Source organism: Lepisosteus oculatus, chromosome 19 (genome assembly GCF_040954835.1).
Source record: "Lepisosteus oculatus isolate fLepOcu1 chromosome 19, fLepOcu1.hap2, whole genome shotgun sequence".
Lineage (NCBI taxonomy): Eukaryota > Metazoa > Chordata > Actinopteri > Semionotiformes > Lepisosteidae > Lepisosteus > Lepisosteus oculatus.
Window position 1 is genome coordinate 45,344 of NC_090714.1, and position 18,798 is coordinate 64,141.

At 47.3% G+C, this 18,798-nt stretch overlaps 2 long non-coding RNA genes across 4 annotated transcripts; one reads left to right on the plus strand and one right to left on the minus strand.

Annotated features, from left to right (window-relative positions):
* Nucleotides 1–223: 223 nt before the first annotated feature.
* LOC138224241 (uncharacterized) lies at nt 224–4,669 on the minus strand. Of its 2 annotated transcripts, XR_011182627.1 has the most exons (4): nt 4,590–4,669; nt 4,180–4,238; nt 3,733–4,044; nt 224–1,546 (listed from the first exon to the last, which is right to left on the minus strand). It is a non-coding gene; the product is annotated as an uncharacterized lncRNA (long non-coding RNA). The 2 variants fall into 2 exon arrangements; XR_011182626.1 differs by having other exon boundaries at nt 224–4,044.
* Nucleotides 4,670–6,229: 1,560 nt separating this feature from the next.
* On the plus strand, nt 6,230–8,071 carry LOC107076231 (uncharacterized). Of its 2 annotated transcripts, none has more exons than XR_001477584.2 (3): nt 6,230–6,307; nt 6,583–6,722; nt 7,992–8,071. It is a non-coding gene; the product is annotated as an uncharacterized lncRNA (long non-coding RNA). The 2 variants fall into 2 exon arrangements; XR_011182777.1 differs by having other exon boundaries at nt 6,237–6,378.
* The last annotated feature ends 10,727 nt before the right edge of the window (nt 8,072–18,798 follow it).

Sequence of the window (18,798 nt, forward strand, 5' to 3'; positions counted from 1 at the left end):
AGGGAAAATTAATCTCCCACAGCAGTGTAATACAGCTTGAAACCAAGCAAAAGGCATTCAGTTTAACAGATGATCAATATCCAGTTCACCATTTGCACCAAGTGAACCCAAAAGTTTAAAGTAGACTCAAATATACAATTTAACAGATTAATCAGTGTACATGAACATATCCACAGTACACCAAATGTACCTGCAAGTAACCAAAAAACCCTTCTGTATTAATTCTATCCTACTGGATGGAAACTCGCCTCAACCCCCAGTAGGACTCCACCTTGAAACAAGCACCCCACACCTCCAGCAGCTCTTCACAGGAAGATCCCAGGTACCGGCTCCATCTGTGCTACATGCCTGGTGATGAAAGGTCCCTCCTTCTGGACCCAAGGCCTGCTTATCCCTTCTGACAGCAGATACCCTGAAATAGAGAAGGATTTAGACCGAGATCTCTGCACCTGTTAGAAACCGTAAGGAAGCTTCATCCCAGATCCAGTTTTGTACTAAACTGCCAAGATGTTCACAGTGCAGCACCTGTTCAGGACAGACCAACAGAGAAACAACGTAGAGAGCAGAGAAAACTCCCAGTCCAGGGCTCTTTCCACAGGGAAAGGATCCAGTGCAGTTCCTGTCCTGTGAAGAGAGCAGTTCCCATGCCGACACCCATCAAGAGAACCTGGCTGACATGCAGTCTCCTCAGAGAGGCAACCAGTAAGGAGTCTGCAGTGGAGGAGGATGCTGGTGTGCAGGGTCACTGTTGTAATGCAGTGTATCCAAATTCATTTACTTGCATGTGTGCACCCATGAAATAAATCCCATACAACGCAGTAATTCAGACTTGGAGCCAGAATGACAGCCAGTCCAGTGCACGACAGCTTCAACCAAGCAGGAAACAAACCCAGAAGAAAGCCAAAAAGAAAATGTTTAACTCATTAAACTATGTAAACCGCCAGAAGATATCCCAGAGCTTAACACTTGGCCTACTCCAAAAGTGCCTTTTCATCCTTCAGAAAAGTTCTTACACAAATAAGAATTAAAGGGGTCACAGAGTGATATAGAGTGTAGGTTAAGGAAAAATCAAAGATGGGGGTTAGAGTGAAACCCACCTCTGCTCCAGGGACCGTGTCCTTCTCAACACTACCCTTGCACCTGCTTCAAGATCCATGGGCACCCAGGAAACTTAAGGACAGCTTGCAGCAACCCGTCACTCCACACTGTGCATTTAGATGGCCAGGGACTGGGGAGCACCAATCACTGTACTACAATCTAATACACAATCCGCACCACTGCTGGCTGGCCTCACTGAAAGAACTCAACTTGCACCTCCTCTCTACTCCCCTTCAAACTCACCTTTACCTGGGCCACAAGAGCAATAATTGGATCAGCATTGAAGATGCAGATTATGGTCCAAGAACTTTAGGATTACTGACCAGTAATTTCCACCTTATCCAGAAGCTCAGTTTGACCAGATGGATCACCTTGCCTTTTTCAGGACAGAACTAGCCTCCTTTTCTCAGAGCTGGGACACAGCAGACCTCCAGGGGACCTCTGGGTCCTGTTGCAATATTAACAGTTGTCAACAGCCTTCTGGAATTCACATGCAGCACCAAACAAACTATTAATCCAGCAAGTTCAAATTGACATTCAGTGCATCCATCTCAAAACAGATGGACTCGACTCCACCCCAATCCTGACTGATCCTAACCTTAAACACTGGCCTTCCCCGACATTCGCTTGCAAGCTTCCCCAGGCAAGAGATTAGAATTCAATTTAGCTTTGCCCTACCCAACAAATACTCAGATCTTTAGGTCAATTTACAGAAGTTTAACATTCCTAAAGCAAAGGAAAAAGACTTCTACTACCCACACTTTTACAAAAGCAGTAACAAGTTTACAGTACAGAAAATTAACAGAGCAATTTTGCAAAGTTGTATAACCCATCAAATAGTGGTGGACATCAATGCATTTTTCAAGGCCTCAAGGCCCACCTAAAACATAGATTAAATTTACATCTGGGTTTTTTTTACATAAAGAACATCAAGTTCCTCTCCCCCCAAAAAAAACAAATTAGGTTCCACACCAGTACAAAACCATCTTCAGTACTTAGCCGCAGCCTTGACTGGAGCTCCATAACAGGGGAAAGGCCTGAGTTTTAATATTAAAAAGTCAGGCACAAACAGCACTCAAAACCCATCTCTGGGCCACAGTACATGGATTTTACCCTTCCAGCCACATCCTGCTTTCTACCATCGGGGAGATAACATATACAGAACAAACCACTGGTAAAACAAAGCTTCACATTCCCTAATCGACTCCTTCAAATTAGTTCCAAAAAGGTGAACCAAACAGAATGGTTTATTACCACAGTGTCCTGTATGGTCACAGGTCAATATATAGGAGACAAAGGAAAAATCAGCAGCACTAAACAGGTTTTAACATGAGCACAAAATCTTCTAGCAAAAGATGACAATGTCCATACTCTCTCCCTTCTCACTGGCAGTCTTCATGCAGCTCTCTCCCTCACAAGGCACAGTACACAATCACTTCCAGTCAGCTGGAAACTCATCCCTCCCCTTTCTGCACTAAACCTCTGACAGTATGGCTTTTAGTGCAGGAAATGGGGAAAAATACAGCCTCACTGGACTTAAAATCAGGAAGTCCACCTTACACTAGACTGGAGCATAGGGTTCCCCATTCTTAAATTGGATTCAGTTCAAAATCTCAATGTAAGATTTAGTTACATGTGTGCACCCATGAAATAAATCTTACATACTGCCAATCTCTATTTTCCACTGGTACCATTAGCAAAATCATTTAGCCAAATCTTTCCCCATGCTCACAACACTTTCATTATTGGACTTCCATTCCTGATTTACCACTTCATTTAAGCTAGAAAACCCAACAAAGAACCAGCAGCTACAACTAAACAATGGCTTTAAAATCAGGGTCCCCTCCTGCCTGGAACAGTCAGCTATGGCTCAACCAGCCAGGTGGCTTAGGTGCTCCTAGAAACAACCATCCCAAGGCTGGTGAGCAGAGTGGCAGTCAAAACAGAGAGCCGCTCCTACCTTTGAAGGAGGATCAAGCAATGTCAAATCCAGAGCTGCCCCACACAGTCACCCCGGTCTCTACTCCTGGGTGGTAGAGAACTCACTGAGCAGCTCTGACAGGGTCCCCTGACACGGCTGTTGTCTTGATTTAGAAACCAAGAACTCAAGCAGACTTCGACAGAAGAGAAAGCACCCAGTCCACAGTGTGCCACATCTGCACATTCCTGGCAAATACAGGTCATCCCTTTGGGGAATAAAGGCCAGGTCAACCCCTCTGACAGCAGAGAGATTTACATTTGGTCCTTAAAAGCAATAAGAATGGTTACTCCCAGCTCCAGTTTTGTACTATACATGTCAGTGCAGCAACCAAAAGTCAAGAGAAAAAAAAAAACCTACACCTCAAATTAAACCAACATCCAAACATGATAGAAACCAACACTAGGCCATTTCTTAAGGGTAAAAAGAAGCACTTCATTAATACTCACATACTGGTTATAAAAAGCAACATGTATATGGAAAATTAATCTTTTACCTACTCCACACAAAAGATGGAATACAAGAGTGAAACTCACCTCTGCCCCAGGAAGTGTCCTAGACACTACCTTTGCAACTGCTCCAGATCCATGGGCATCTAGAAAGTTCAAGCACCTCTTTACTTTCCACTGTTAAAACCACAGAACTTCAATACTCACAGGTACACATCAACAGGTCACACAGTGGGTATCCTTTTAGCCAGCCAGTGAGCTTCCTCTGAACAGTTCTCCAAGCCCGTCACACCACACGGTGCATTCAGATGGCCAGGGACTTGGGAGCTCTGAGCATTGCAGTGTAGTGTAACTCGCAGACAAACAGAACCACTGCTGACCAGCCTTATAAAAAGCCATTCTGTGCACAGAAGCCCAAGGTTTCCACACAGTTCCAACAAGATCCGAGCTAGAAACTCCACCAGCATCCTCTCTCAAGTGAACGTATTCATTGTCACCATCTGGCTCTCAGAACAGCACCTGAAGGAGACAAGATTAGCAAAACACTGATGGCCACCCCACTGCCACAGAGAGGGGACCAGAACAAGTGCCATGCAGACTTCTCCCAGCCTTAAAAGCTCACCTCACACGGACCTGCATCTCCTCTCTACTTACCTTCAGCTCACCTTGTTCACTGAGGGAAGGCCAAGACCACAAGCAGCAGCAGCAGTTTTCTATAGTCCAGCAGAGACAAAAGCACCAGCATGTTAGACAGAGAAGGGTCTTCCCTGATGTCCCAGTGAAACTGTCAGGTCAGGATATAAAGCCTTTCTTGTTGCTGGTTTGAGCTCTAGAGAAGAGAATACAGTGTTTACCAACAAAAGTTTCATATACTAAAATGAAGTGTATAAAAGTTGGAAAACTAAAAACTATCTAAACCAAAAGCAAACAGACTTCACACTAATTAACTTCACCCCAAACTCTCAAGCATTGACATGTCTTAAAGTTCTTAAAAACACATCTATGAAAAGCTTTACAATTCCTCAACAACTCTTGGTTAAAAAAAGTAAAGCAAAATCACTAACCTTAAACAGTAATGACACTAAAAACTAACACCAACCAGTCAAACTACACAAAGCCTCAAACACTCTTTCGTTTGCTGTAGTAAAAGAAACCCGCCCTCCTGGGCTGCCTTGTATAATGACCTCACAGCTGTGGCTAATTTACCAGGAGCCAATCCCAGTGTCTCCTCAAAGGCCCACTACCAAACCCCCACCGCTTCTAATGCAACACACACCTGCTTCCAATGACCAAACAAGCATTAGCCAGCTAACCTATTGATCTCTCCATCCCAAAGCCAAGTTAATTTCCAAATTACTACCAACAACACTCGTTAAATAGCACCCTGCTCCTGTTATTCAATTAGCTGGAGTTTCTTAGTGATTAAACCACCTTTTTTCCCTTCAATTTAACTCATAAATGGTGAAAAGTGACTTGAAGCCAAACTGCAAATTATTCAAGATCCTTAAAGAGTCCTTTACATAATTCCAAATGTTCAAAGTGTATATATATATATCCATACTGTATGTCACATATATAAACACAACACAGTTCGTTGTGTAACCAAACATAACTGCAACCTTGTCATTAACTTTTATTTGGTCAAAACAATCACTAATCACAAGAAAAAAAATACAAAATCACAAAAAATGACACTCCTACACTCCTGAAAAAATAAAAACAGTTAATTTATATGACAAATGAACATGGTGGAAGTACAATAAGTAATGGTTGGGCTCTTAAATGTCACATTTATATCTGCAGATGCCTAGAAACTCATCTCTCCTACATATGTGTGTGTTTACAAGGCTGTTTTTTTATTCAGGTCAGTTTATTTCTTATATACACAAGTGCAATTAAATCCTTATTCACATGTTTGCTCCGATAAAAAGACATTAAGGAACACCCCTTTTAACTGTGCATTAAACCTGTTTCACAGCCACTACAACTGTCACCTGTGGATGCTTTGCTCCTCTGTTTTTGCTACATTCCATGGGGGAGGTGCCAGCCCTGCTCAGGGTATAAAACAGAGGACTCCCTTTACTCCCGTTTCCATTCAATGGTTCAAAAGAGGGGTGAGTATTGGTTGCTCTGTTGAGTAGAATGTGTTCTTGAGGTTTGCTGTAATTTTACAGGGCTGAACTATTTGGCCTTTTATTCTGGGGTTAAAGGGGACGACCACTCCTGGACTGGAGCAGCAACCGTTTGTATTGTTGCTAAATATTGATTTTAATGAGTTTTTACAAGAGTGTTTCATCAAACCCTTGATTGTGACCATTTACTTTGCATTCCTATAATAATTATATTTCATAGTTAAAATCTAACTAGTATATGTTTCTTGATTACCTGGTAGAAAGCAGCTAAGCTGCATGAAGCCATTTCTGGTGGAATAATTGATATTTTTGGTGGATACCTGCATCAGCATGCTTAGTCTGCAAAGGAACAAGTAATAAAACTCTTGGATAAGTTCACTTGTAGTAACTTGTAGTTGTAGTAAACTGACTGGTGTGCAGGTCACCAAGACTTGGAACTGCTGCTCTAGAGCATAGATACCCAATCTTGACCCGACAAACTTACTCTTCAGGTTTCCCTTGTTTTTAAAGAATTGGCACCTAAAGAGCAGTGTTAACCAGAGCTGTTTAAAACCCTTGTCCTTCATTTCCCAGCTGCAATGAACCTGGATTTGGGAAGGAGGACCCCTGTGAAGCGTGCTCTGGAGAACAGGAGGTGCTGTACTGCCATTGTGAGAGTCTCAAACAGTGCTTAACCATGTCACAGAGGCAGACGCCCTGGGTTCTTTCGATAAAGGGCTGGGTAATATGCTTATGTGATAAACTACTTACAGCTCAAAAGCTATATAACCAAAATAACAGTTATTTTCCTTAATTAGATTGTGTAAACAACCATAAAATACAGATATAGGTGTACCTCTACCCTTGAGAAAGATGGACTATGACTTTGAATACTAAACTTCAAATGGCCCATCAATAGTATCCATTTTCCTTACCTAATTAACAGCATCAAACCCTGGGAGGTGGTTCGTCTTCAGTGCTTCTACCTGTCATTTTTGCAAAACGTGATGCAGAGCTTTCTTCCTGGTGCACACTGTTCTTTAGTAACACTTGCACGAAATGCTTCTCGTGTAGAGCATGGAAAAGGTGAGTAAATGTACAAGTTTCCCTTAATCACAGATTCAACTACACAGGTTATAACTATGTAAATACTGTTTACAACACATACTAGTTTGTGTCAAGTTTTGAACTATAATGGCATTTTAAGTGATTGATTCATCAATGGTGTAGTTTTTTTAATCCGTTACTATTGTCTTTTTTCCATAGGCAAGTGTACTATTCTAGGTTTATAAAAGTTATAAATCTTACCATCTTCACTTGGGTGCAACATGTAACACTGCAAGTGTTAATCCATGGGCACAGTACTGCAATTACACTGGGAGGGGGGGGAGTGGAGATGAATGCTGGACACGTTCCTACTGGAATAGTGCTCTATAGGCAATATTAAATTGATCTTCCAGTTTTAAGGCTCAGCAGTGGAAACCAATCTATTGTTCACTTTACAATTACCTTTCTTGTTCCTATACAACCAACAAATGTGGAGAGCTTCCTCCTCAAGCACTTACTAGTTTAAAACATGCATTTGTAGCTGCTGTGGTACTAGTAATACATACCTACTACCTGCAACTACAACCAGCATGTGGTGGCAGTGCCAGATGAGAGATAAAATGTCACAAGTACAAGTTCACACCCATGTCTTCTCAGGATATAATCCAGAGTTTAACAGTCTGCCTATGCATTCTACAAGCCATCAGTCCTTTAAAATGGTAACCATATCATTGGTTAAATGTTTGTTTTGTTTATACAGTAAACTGACTGTTTTAGAAATGAAGCTTTTCCATTGCCTTTCCAGTCTGACCTTACCAGAATCTCACTACTCTTTACAAAATACGCAAGGTGGCCAAGATCAGTATTGTCTTCTGGATATGTAACAATTTCACATGTGCACCTCAATGCAGGCTGACATCGATAAGGAGGAACTGAGACCCAGGACAAATAGAGGGGAAATGGTTTTGCTCAGAACGTTCATAACTAGACAAACCTATCAAGTTTAAGTTGTTTTCTGATAACTTAAGATTTTGCACCATTAAATTTCAAAATGTTAGATGCAAGTACAGTAGGTTGTCTTTTTTTTTTTTAGAGAGAAGTAATGTATATTATACATTTTTAAACACAATGAAAGAGTGATTTTGCATTAAAGCTTAATTAAAAATATTATGTGCGATAGCCAATGTAAAAAGCAAACAAAATATACAAAAGTGGATGAATGTAGAAATTCAGGTACAACAGAGTTCCTCACGTCTTCAAGCCTGGGCTCAATTGCAACATCACTCTACACTGAATCTCCTGTTCCAGTCTGCTCTTTGTCCCGACCTTCACGCTGCAGTATGGCTCCCAGTTCCAAACCTGCACACCAGTCTGCGCCAGGGTTCCTGGCCTACGCCCTGGAGCTCTGGCCTCTTTGCTGCTGGTTCTCCTGCCTGAGTTTCCAATCTACTTCAGGAGGCAGCCTTCATCCTCTAGGACCCCAGGGCTCTTCTAGTGCAGGCACATTTCATTCTTACGTCAATGTAAACCATCCAATAAAATTAGCAGGTCTCAACCACCAGACTCACAAGTAAACCAGAATGAACAGTGGAAGAAGAGTATTGAGTGAGCTATCATGATCCTCACTGCCTACTCAACCAAACGACAAATCTCTTAATGAGCACTAGGACTGGCTAAAGAAATTACTGTCGTTAATAAGGTCCCAATTATAATTGCTAGAGTTGGACTATGCAGAAAGTGATAAAAATTGAAGTGATTGTCCAAAGTTTGATGAGCCACAGGCTTCACTTCTGCTCAAAGTGACTGGTGAGAGACTGTACTGAGAACCCTGGGCAGCAAGTGTGGTTTTAGAGCAAAGCCCTGAAAATACAACTGGATCAGTGGGAGGAAATGAAAGGGCTCTTTCACACAGCCCTCTGGATTAATTCTCCCCATCAAGACTTTTCAGCGGCAGCCCCTCACAGCAGGGGAATACTTTTTCTGACCCCCTTTAACAACAGGGGGTACAGTTTTCATTTGCCTCAACCTGCTTCCAGTGGCCTTCAGTTCAATTCAATTTATATTTATATAGCACCTGTCACAACAAGGTTGCCCCAAGGTGCTTAACAACGCAAGTAACCAGACATTGTGTGATTACAGAACAGAAGACAACGGAGGAGAGGAACCAAAAACTCCTTGGTAAGGAGGAAAAAAAACTCTAGGATGGGCATGCTAACATTATATAATTTTAAAAAAGGAAATAAATTAATGAGGGTATTAATCCATGTCTTCTATGTGTCAATACTCCATGCAGATCTCTGTAAACCAGTAAATTCCTCCTAAATGATAGCTATATATCCGTGATGTCCCTCGTGTTTCGATGGCGGTGATGCAGCATCCAACAGCCGGGCGCCATCTGGACAGGTGGGGAGGAGAATAGTGACTAGCCCTGAAACTATTCAACATGTATTTTGGTTATGTCACAGGGTAAAACCTGTCTGCACTGAGTTTCAAACCTATATTAAAATAGAGACCAATATTGATACTTGTTCAATTCCAGCCCCATCGTAAATGATACAAAACTATCCTTTGTAATGAACTTTATTAGGAGGTCACGTTATCATGTACACCAAATGAAGTGGTCTGGGAAGAATCCTGTGTCTGAGCACTTTAAAATGGATGTAAAGGAGAATCTGCAGACTATTTCAAATTGTAAAAATATGAAACTGGTGTAGACAATATTTATTTAATTTGTTAAAACTTTTTTCAAAATTTGTATTTATTTTGTAACATGTACCCCTGACGCTGCTTTGTCATGAAATGTACTCTTATTTGTATTGTATTCTTGATTGTTATAAAGGCTTACATAATTTAATAAACTATTAATTAATAAATTTTAAAAAATAAAAACTATTACATGAATATTCTGTTCAAAACTTTAAAAGGTGAAATTTTGCTTTATGGCCACCAAGTGGCGCCATTGGCCCATCAATGTAAAAATCAGAATTTCTTTTTCCAGTTTAATTCCACCGATCGGCCAACAGAGGGCCAACTTCACTCGTCCTACTGCTTCTGTTGAATTAAAAATGACTTACACTTATTTAGGGCTATTCTGCACAGGAAAATTGAAGCCTGTGCACTGTGAAAAAACTTTTGTGGAAATATAAATGTATTATTTATGAGAAAATGTTCAATTGTCTGGTGGTAAGTATTTGTAATATAGGATTGCCCATTTCTGTTCTAAACACTAGATGGAAGTTTAACATGATAATAATGTTTCTTTATTAGCCCTATACAATTTCTTGCATTAGGAATTCATCTTTTCGCATACCCCAGCTTTTCTCCATGGAGACACAGACAGGGAGAGAAGCTTGGGGTCAGAGCGCAGGGTCGGCCATTGTACGGCGCCCCTGGAGCAGTTAGGGTTAAGGGCCTTGCTCAGGGGCCCAACGGAGTAGGATTCCTCTGCCGGCCGCGGGATTTGAACGGGCGCAGATCCTTAGCCACAGAGCCACCGCTCCGCCCTAACATGTGTGATCCACTGAGGTGGAGGGGTGGGAAATGGCTGAAAAAAGTCTTGCCATGCTGTATTATTAATAGTAGTAGCAGTATTGTCATATTAAAAATTGTCAGACTCAACATATCCACCATAGTGACATGTTAATAATCTCACACATCAAATATTAGAGGACTATTCCTTTAAACCTAAAAGCTTTCAGTTGTTGGACAATGAAAAGAGTGCTAGCAGGAATCTTATTACTGTTGTTATAAACTCATTACAAGCTAATTGATATGTATTATGGTACTGTACTGTTGTTGCGTTTTATTATTGTCATGTATGTTTCATGTTTGAGCTTTTGATGTGCAAAACAAATGACCTTCAGGGCACTAAAGATGAATTCAATCCCTTCATTCTTACTCATCACAATTCACGGTTGCATTTTATTTTCATGCGTAGATAAAATAAATCATAATATTGGCATCATATGAACTGGCAACCACACTACTGTCTAATTTTGGTGCTGATCTTAATCTTGCAGTTGGGTTGCTGATTTCGTTCCAGACAGAATTCAGGGGCTAAGAGTCAACAATACATTGTCTCACAAGCTACATTCTTGCACAAGTGTTTCCCGAGGATCTGTATGGTCTTCCTTTCTCTTTGTTCAGTATACAATTTGTAACATATTACCAGTCGAGTACGACAGATTTGCAGACAACTCTGTTAATAGTTTCTTGCGGGCAGGTGTGTGGGGTCATGGGCCAGCTAGAGAAGATTTTGCCACCTGGTGCAAACAAAACTACTGCAAGTAAGATCACTGTCAGCTCAGCTCGGGAAATCAGCGTGATGGACTGTGCTGTAAGAGTGCCTTCACTTTTAGGCCACACTCAACTCAAGAGAACACAGCAGCACAGGGACACACTGACACAGTCCAGCCAGCTGCATAACCTGCACCAGGCGTACAGATGGGCTCCAAACAGCCACAAATGCCAAAGAGCCCTAAAGACAAACTTCAAACAAAATAAACTACATTTCAAACCTCGAAGAAGGCTCCACAGCCAAAACATTGTTTTCTTTCGTCTCTTTATAGCAGGGAATAAACCCATTACATGATCCCTTACATTTCAAAACGCTCGGTATCAAACCAACAAGTTGGGCATAAATTTAAACCATGTTTTTGAGAAACTAGCCTTCTCAAACTCCTCAACCTTGTCCTGACGGCCGGCTGTTTCCCTGAGGCCGGGAATCAAGGACTGATCACGCCTGTCTGTAAAAATGGAGACAGACTCGACCCCAACAGGTACCGGAGCTTCAGTGTGAACAGTAACCTGGGGAAGGAAATCTGTCGTATCTTGAATATCTGATAACCGGCCCTCCTTACTGAGCACAATGTCCTGCATTAGAGTCAGACTGGCTTCCTACCAAACCGCCACACATCCCATCACATTCACACCTGGGCACTGATGGCCCATCTAGACCCAGAACAGCAAAGCCTTGCACCGCTGGAGCAGCACTGTCACACCTGGGCACTGCCAGCCCATCTGGACCCAGAACAGCAGAGCCTGACACTGCTGGAGCAGGACTGGCAGACCTGGGCACTGCCAGTCCATCTAGACCCAGAACAGCAGAGCCTGACACTGCTGGAGCAGGACTGTCAGACCTGGACACTGCCAGCCCATCTGGACCCAGAAAAGCAGAGCCTGGCACTACTGGAGCAGGACTGTCACACCTGGATACTGCCAGCCCTTCTAAACTCAGAACAGCAGAGCCTGGCACTGCTGGAGCAGCACTGTCACACCTGGACACTGATAGCCATTGTACATGAGACCAGAGTCATTGGTTCCCAGAACAGATCCAGATCTCAGGAAATTATTTACAACTTCACAGTGAACAACTGCAAGTACACCTCTTCTGTACTCCTCCTATGCTGACAACTGTGCATCTACTGCGGACTCTGTGAAAGGAATCAAGTCTGCAGATGATCCCACCGGAATAAAAAAAAATCTGTAGAGGAAGGAGGTCACTGTTTTTATCAGCTCCACACAGACAGTACCCCAGGAACCAGACCCATGAGAACACAGGCAGGCCTGCAAACTCCACACAGACAGCACCCGAGGAAACTGAACCCATGAGAACAGGGGCAGAGCATGCAGACTCCACACAGACAGCACCCCAATAAGCCAGACCCATGAGAACACAGGCAGAGCATGCAAACTCCACACAGACAGCACCCCAGGAAACCAGACCCATGAGAACAGGGGCAGAGCATGCAGACTCCACACAGACAGCACCCAAAGAAACCAGACCCATGAGAACCGGGGCAGAGCATGCAGACTCCACGAAGATAGTACCCCAGGAACCAGACCCATGAGAAAATGGGCAGAGCATGCAAACTCCACACAGACAGCACCCAAAGAAACCAGACCCATGAGAACAGGGGCAGAGCATGCAGACTCCACACAGACAGCACCCAATGAACAGGACCCATGAGAACAGGGGGCAGAGCATGCAGACTCCACACAGACAGCACCCCAGGAACAGGACCCATGAGCACACAGGCAGAGCATGCAGACTCCACAGACAGCACCCCAGGAACCAGACCCATGAGAACAGGGGCAGAGCATGCAGACTCCACACAGACAGCACCCCAGGAACAGGACCCATGAGAACAGGGGCAGAGCATGCAGACTCCACACAGACAGCACCCCAGGAACAGGACCCATGAAAACAGGGGCAGAGCATGCAGACTCCACACAGACAGCACCCGATGAACAGGACCCATGAGAACAGGGGAAGAGCATGCAGACTCCACACAGACAGCAACCCCAGGTAAGCAGATCCATGAGAACAGGGGCAGAGCATGCAGACTCCACACAGACAGCAGCCCAGGACACCAGACCCATGAGAACAGGGGCAGAGCATGCAGACTCCACACAGACAGCACCCGATGAACAGGACCCATGAGAACAGGGGGGCAGAGCATGCAGACTCCACACAGATAGGACCCCAGGAAACCGGATCCATGAGAACAGGGGCAGAGCATGCAGACTCCACAGACAGAACCCCAGGAACCAGACCCATGAGCATACAGGCAGAGCATGCAGACTCCACACAGACAGCAGCCCAGGAACCAGAACCATGAGAACGGGGCACAGCATGCAAACTCCACACAGACAGCAGCCCAGGACACCAGACCCTTGAGAACAGGGGCAGACCATGCAGACTCCACACATACAGCACCCCAGGAACCAGACCCATGAGAACACAGGCAGAGCATGCAGACTCCACACAGACAGCACCCCAGGAAACCAGATCCATGAGAACAGGGGCAGAGCATGCAGACTCCACACAGAAAGAACCCCAGGAAACCAGACCCATGAGAACAGGGGCAGAGCATGCAGACTCCACACAGACAGCACCCCAGAAACCAGACCCATGAGAACACAGGCAGAGCATGCAGACTCCACACAGACAGCACCCCAGGAACCAGACCCATGAGAACAGGGGCAGAGCATGCAGACTCCACACATACAGCACCCCATGAACAGGACCCATGAGAACAGGGGCAGAGCATGCAGACTCCACACAGACAGCACCCCAGGAAACCAGATCCATGAGAACAGGGGCAGAGCATGCAGACTCCACACAGACAGCACCTCAGGAAACCAGACCCATGAGAACAGGGGCAGAGCATGCAGACTCCACAGACAGCACCCCAGGAACCAGACCCATGAGAACAGGGGCAGAGCATGCAGACTCCACACAGACAGCACCCCAGGAACAGGACCCATGAGAACAGGGGCAGAGCATGCAGACTCCACACAGACAGCACCCCAGGAACAGGACCCATGAAAACAGGGGCAGAGCATGCAGACTCCACACAGACAGCACCCGATGAACAGGACCCATGAGAACAAGGGAAGAGCATGCAGACTCCACACAGACAGCAACCCCAGGTAAGCAGATCCATGAGAACAGGGGCAGAGCATGCAGACTCCACACAGACAGCAGCCCAGGACACCAGACCCATGAGAACAGGGGCAGAGCATGCAGACTCCACACAGACAGCACCCGATGAACAGGACCCATGAGAACAGGGGGGCAGAGCATGCAGACTCCACACAGATAGGACCCCAGGAAACCGGACCCATGAGAACAGGGGCAGAGCATGCAGACTCCACAGACAGAACCCCAGGAACCAGACCCATGAGCATACAGGCAGAGCATGCAGACTCCACACAGACAGCAGCCCAGGAACCAGAACCATGAGAACGGGGCACAGCATGCAAACTCCACACAGACAGCAGCCCAGGACACCAGACCCTTGAGAACAGGGGCAGACCATGCAGACTCCACACATACAGCACCCCAGGAACCAGACCCATGAGAACACAGGCAGAGCATGCAGACTCCACACAGACAGCACCCCAGGAAACCAGATCCATGAGAACAGGGGCAGAACATGCAGACTCCACACAGACAGAACCCCAGGAAACCAGACCCATGAGAACAGGGGCAGAGCATGCAGACTCCACACAGACAGCACCCCAGAAACCAGACCCATGAGAACACAGGCAGAGCATGCAGACTCCACACAGACAGCACCCCAGGAACCAGACCCATGAGAACAGGGGCAGAGCATGCAGACTCCACACATACAGCACCCCATGAACAGGACCCATGAGAACAGGGGCAGAGCATGCAGACTCCACACAGACAGCACCCCAGGAAACCAGATCCATGAGAACAGGGGCAGAGCATGCAGACTCCACACAGACAGCACCTCAGGAAACCAGACCCATGAGAACAGGGGCAGAGCATGCAGACTCCACACAGACAGCACCCCAGGAAACCAGATCCATGAGAACACAGGCAGAGCATACAGACTCAACACAGACAGCACCCCAGGAAACCAAACCCATGAGAACAGGGACAGAGCATGCAGACTCCACACAGACAGCACTCCAGGAAACCAGACCCATGAAAACAGGGGCAGAGCATGCAGACTCCACACAGACATCACCCCAGGAACAGGACCCATGAGAACAGGGGCAGAGCATGCAGACTCCACACAGACAGCACCCAAAGAAACCAGACCCATGAGAACAGGGGCAGAGCATGCAGACTCCACACAGACAGCAACCCCAGGTAAGCAGATCCATGAGAACAGGGGCAGAGCATGCAGACTCCACACAGACAGCACCCCAGGAACCAGACCCATGAGAACAAGGGCAGAGCATGCAGACTCCACACAGACAGCAGCCCAGGACACCAGACCCATGAGAACAGGGGCAGAGCATGAAGACTCCACACAGACAGCACCCGATGAACACGACCCATGAGAACAGGGGGCAGAGCATGCAGACTCCACACAGACAGCACCCCAGGAAACCGGACCCATGAGAACAGGGGCAGAGCATGCAGACTCCACAGACAGAACCCCAGGAACCAGACCCATGAGCATACAGGCAGAGCATGCAGACTCCACACAGACAGCAGCCCAGGAACCAGAACCATGAGAACGGGGCACAGCATGCAAACTCCACACAGACAGCAGCCCAGGACACCAGACCCATGAGAACACAGGCAGAGCATGCAGACTCCACACAGACAGCACCCCAGGAAACCAGATCCATGAGAACAGGGGCAGAACATGCAGACTCCACACAGACAGCACCCCAGGAAACCAGACCCATGAGAACAGGGGCAGAGCATGCAGACTCCACACAGACAGCACCCCAGAAACCAGACCCATGAGAACACAGGCAGAGCATGCAGACACCACACAGACAGCACCCCAGGAACCAGACCCATGAGAACAGGGGCAGAGCATGCAGACTCCACACATACAGCACCCCAGGAACCAGACCCATGAGAACACAGGCAGAGCATGCAGACTCCACACAGACAGCACCCCAGGAAACCAGATCCATGAGAACAGGGGCAGAACATGCAGACTCCACACATACAGCACCCCAGGAACCAGACCCATGAGAACACAGGCAGAGCATGCAGACTCCACACAGACAGCACCCCAGGAAACCAGATCCATGAGAACAGGGGCAGAACATGCAGACTCCACACAGACAGCACCCCAGGAAACCAGACCCATGAGAACAGGGGCAGAGCATGCAGACTCCACACAGACAGCACCCCAGAAACCAGACCCATGAGAACACAGTCAGAGCATGCAGACTCCACACAGACAGCACCCCAGAAACCAGACCCATGAGAACAGGGGCAGAGCATGCAGACTCCACACAGACAGCACCCCAGGAAACCAGATCCATGAGAACAGGGGCAGAACATGCAGACTCCACACAGACAGCACCCCAGGAAACCAGACCCATGAGAACAGGGGCAGAGCATTCAAACTCCACACACACAGCACCCCAGGAAACTAAACCCATGAGAACAGGGGCAGAGCATGCAGACTCCACACAGACAGCACCCAAAGAAACCAGACCCATGAGAACCGGGGCAGAGCATGCAGACTCCACGAAGATAGAACCAGACCCATGAGAAAATGGGCAGAGCATGCAAACTCCACACAGACAGCACCCAAAGAAACCAGACCCATGAGAACAGGGGCAGAGCATGCAGACTCCACACAGACAGCACCCAATGAACAGGACCCATGAGAACAGGGGGCAGAGCATGCAGACTCCACACAGACAGCACCCCAGGAACAGGACCCATGAGAACAGGGGCAGAGCATGCAGACTCCACACAGACAGCACCCCAGGAACCAGACCCATGAGAACACGGGCAGAGCATGAAGACTCCACACAGACAGCACCCCAGGACACCAGACCCATGAGAACAGGGGCAGAGCATGCAGACTCCACACAGACAGCACCCCATGAACAGCACCCATGAGAACAGGGGCAGAGCATGCAGACTCCACACAGACAGCACCCCAGGAAACCAGACTAATGAAAACAGGGGCAGAGCATGCAGACTCCACACAGACAGCACCCCAGGAAACCAGATCCATGAGAACAGGGGCAGAACATGCAGACTCCACACAGACAGCACCCCAGGAACCAGACCCATGAGCACACAGGCAGAGAATGCAGACTCCACAGACAGCACCCCAGGAACCAGACCCATGAGAACAGGGGCAGAGCATGCAGACTCCACACAGACAGCAGCCCAGGACACCAGACCCATGAGAACGGGGCAGAGCATGCAGACTCCACACAGACAGCACCCAATGAACAGGACCCATGAGAACAGGGGGCAGAGCATGCAAACTCCACACAGACAGCACCCCAGGAACAGGACCCATGAGAACAGGGGCAGAGCATGCAGACTCCACACAGACAGCACCCCAGGAACAGGACCCATGAGAACAGGGGCAGAGCATGCAGACTCCACACAGACAGCACCCCAGGAAACCAGATCCATGAGAACAGGGGCAGAGCATGCAGACTCCACACAGACAGCACCCCAGGACACCAGACCAATGAGAACAGGGGCAGAGCATGCAGACTCCACACAGACAGCACCCCAGGAAGCCAGACCCATGGGAACACAGGCAGAGCATGCAAACTCCACACACACAGCACCCCAGGAAACCAGACCCATGAGAACAGGGGCAGAGCATGCAGACTCCACACAGACAGCACCCCAGGAACAGGACCCATGAGAACAGGGGCAGAGCATGCAGACTCCACACAGACAGCACCCCAGAAACCAGACCCATGAGAACACAGGCAGAGCATGCAGACTCCACACAGACAGCACCCCAGGAAACCAAGCCCATGAGAACAGGGGCAGAGCATGCAAACTCCACACAGACAGCACCCCAGGACACCAGACCCATGAGAACAGGGGGCAGAGCATGCAGACTCCACACAGACAGCACCCCAGGAAACCAAACCCATGAGAACAGGGGCAGAGCATGCAAACTCCACACAGACAGCACCCAAAGAAACCAGACCCATGAGAACAGGGGCAGAGCATGCAGACTCCACACAGACAGCACCCGATGAACAGGACCCATGAGAACAGGGGCAGAGCATGCAGACTCCACACAGACAGCAACCCCAGGAACCAGACCCATGAGAACAGGGGCAGCGCATGCAGACTCCACACAGACAGCAGCCCAGGACACCAGACCCATGAGAACAGGGGCAGAGCATGCAGACTCCACACAGACAGCACCCGATGAACAGGACCCATGAGAACAGGGGGCAGAGCATGCAGACTCCACACAGACAGCACCCCAGGAACCAGACCCATGAGAACACAGGCAGAGCATGCAGACTCCACACAGACAGCAGCCCAGGACACCAGACCCATGAGAACAGGGGCAGAGCATGCAGACTCCACACAGACAGCACCCGATGAACAGGACCCATGAGAACAGGAGGCAGAGCATGCAGACTCCACACGGATAGCACCCCAGGAAACCGGACCCATGAGAACAGGGGCAGAGCATGCAGACTCCACAGACAGAACCCCAGGAACCAGACCCATGAGCATACAGGCAGAGCATGCAGACTCCACACAGACAGCACCCCAGGAACCAGAACCATGAGAACGGGGCACAGCATGCAAACTCCACACAGACAGCAGCCCAGGACACCAGACCCATGAGAACAGGGGCAGAGCATGCAGACTCCACACAGA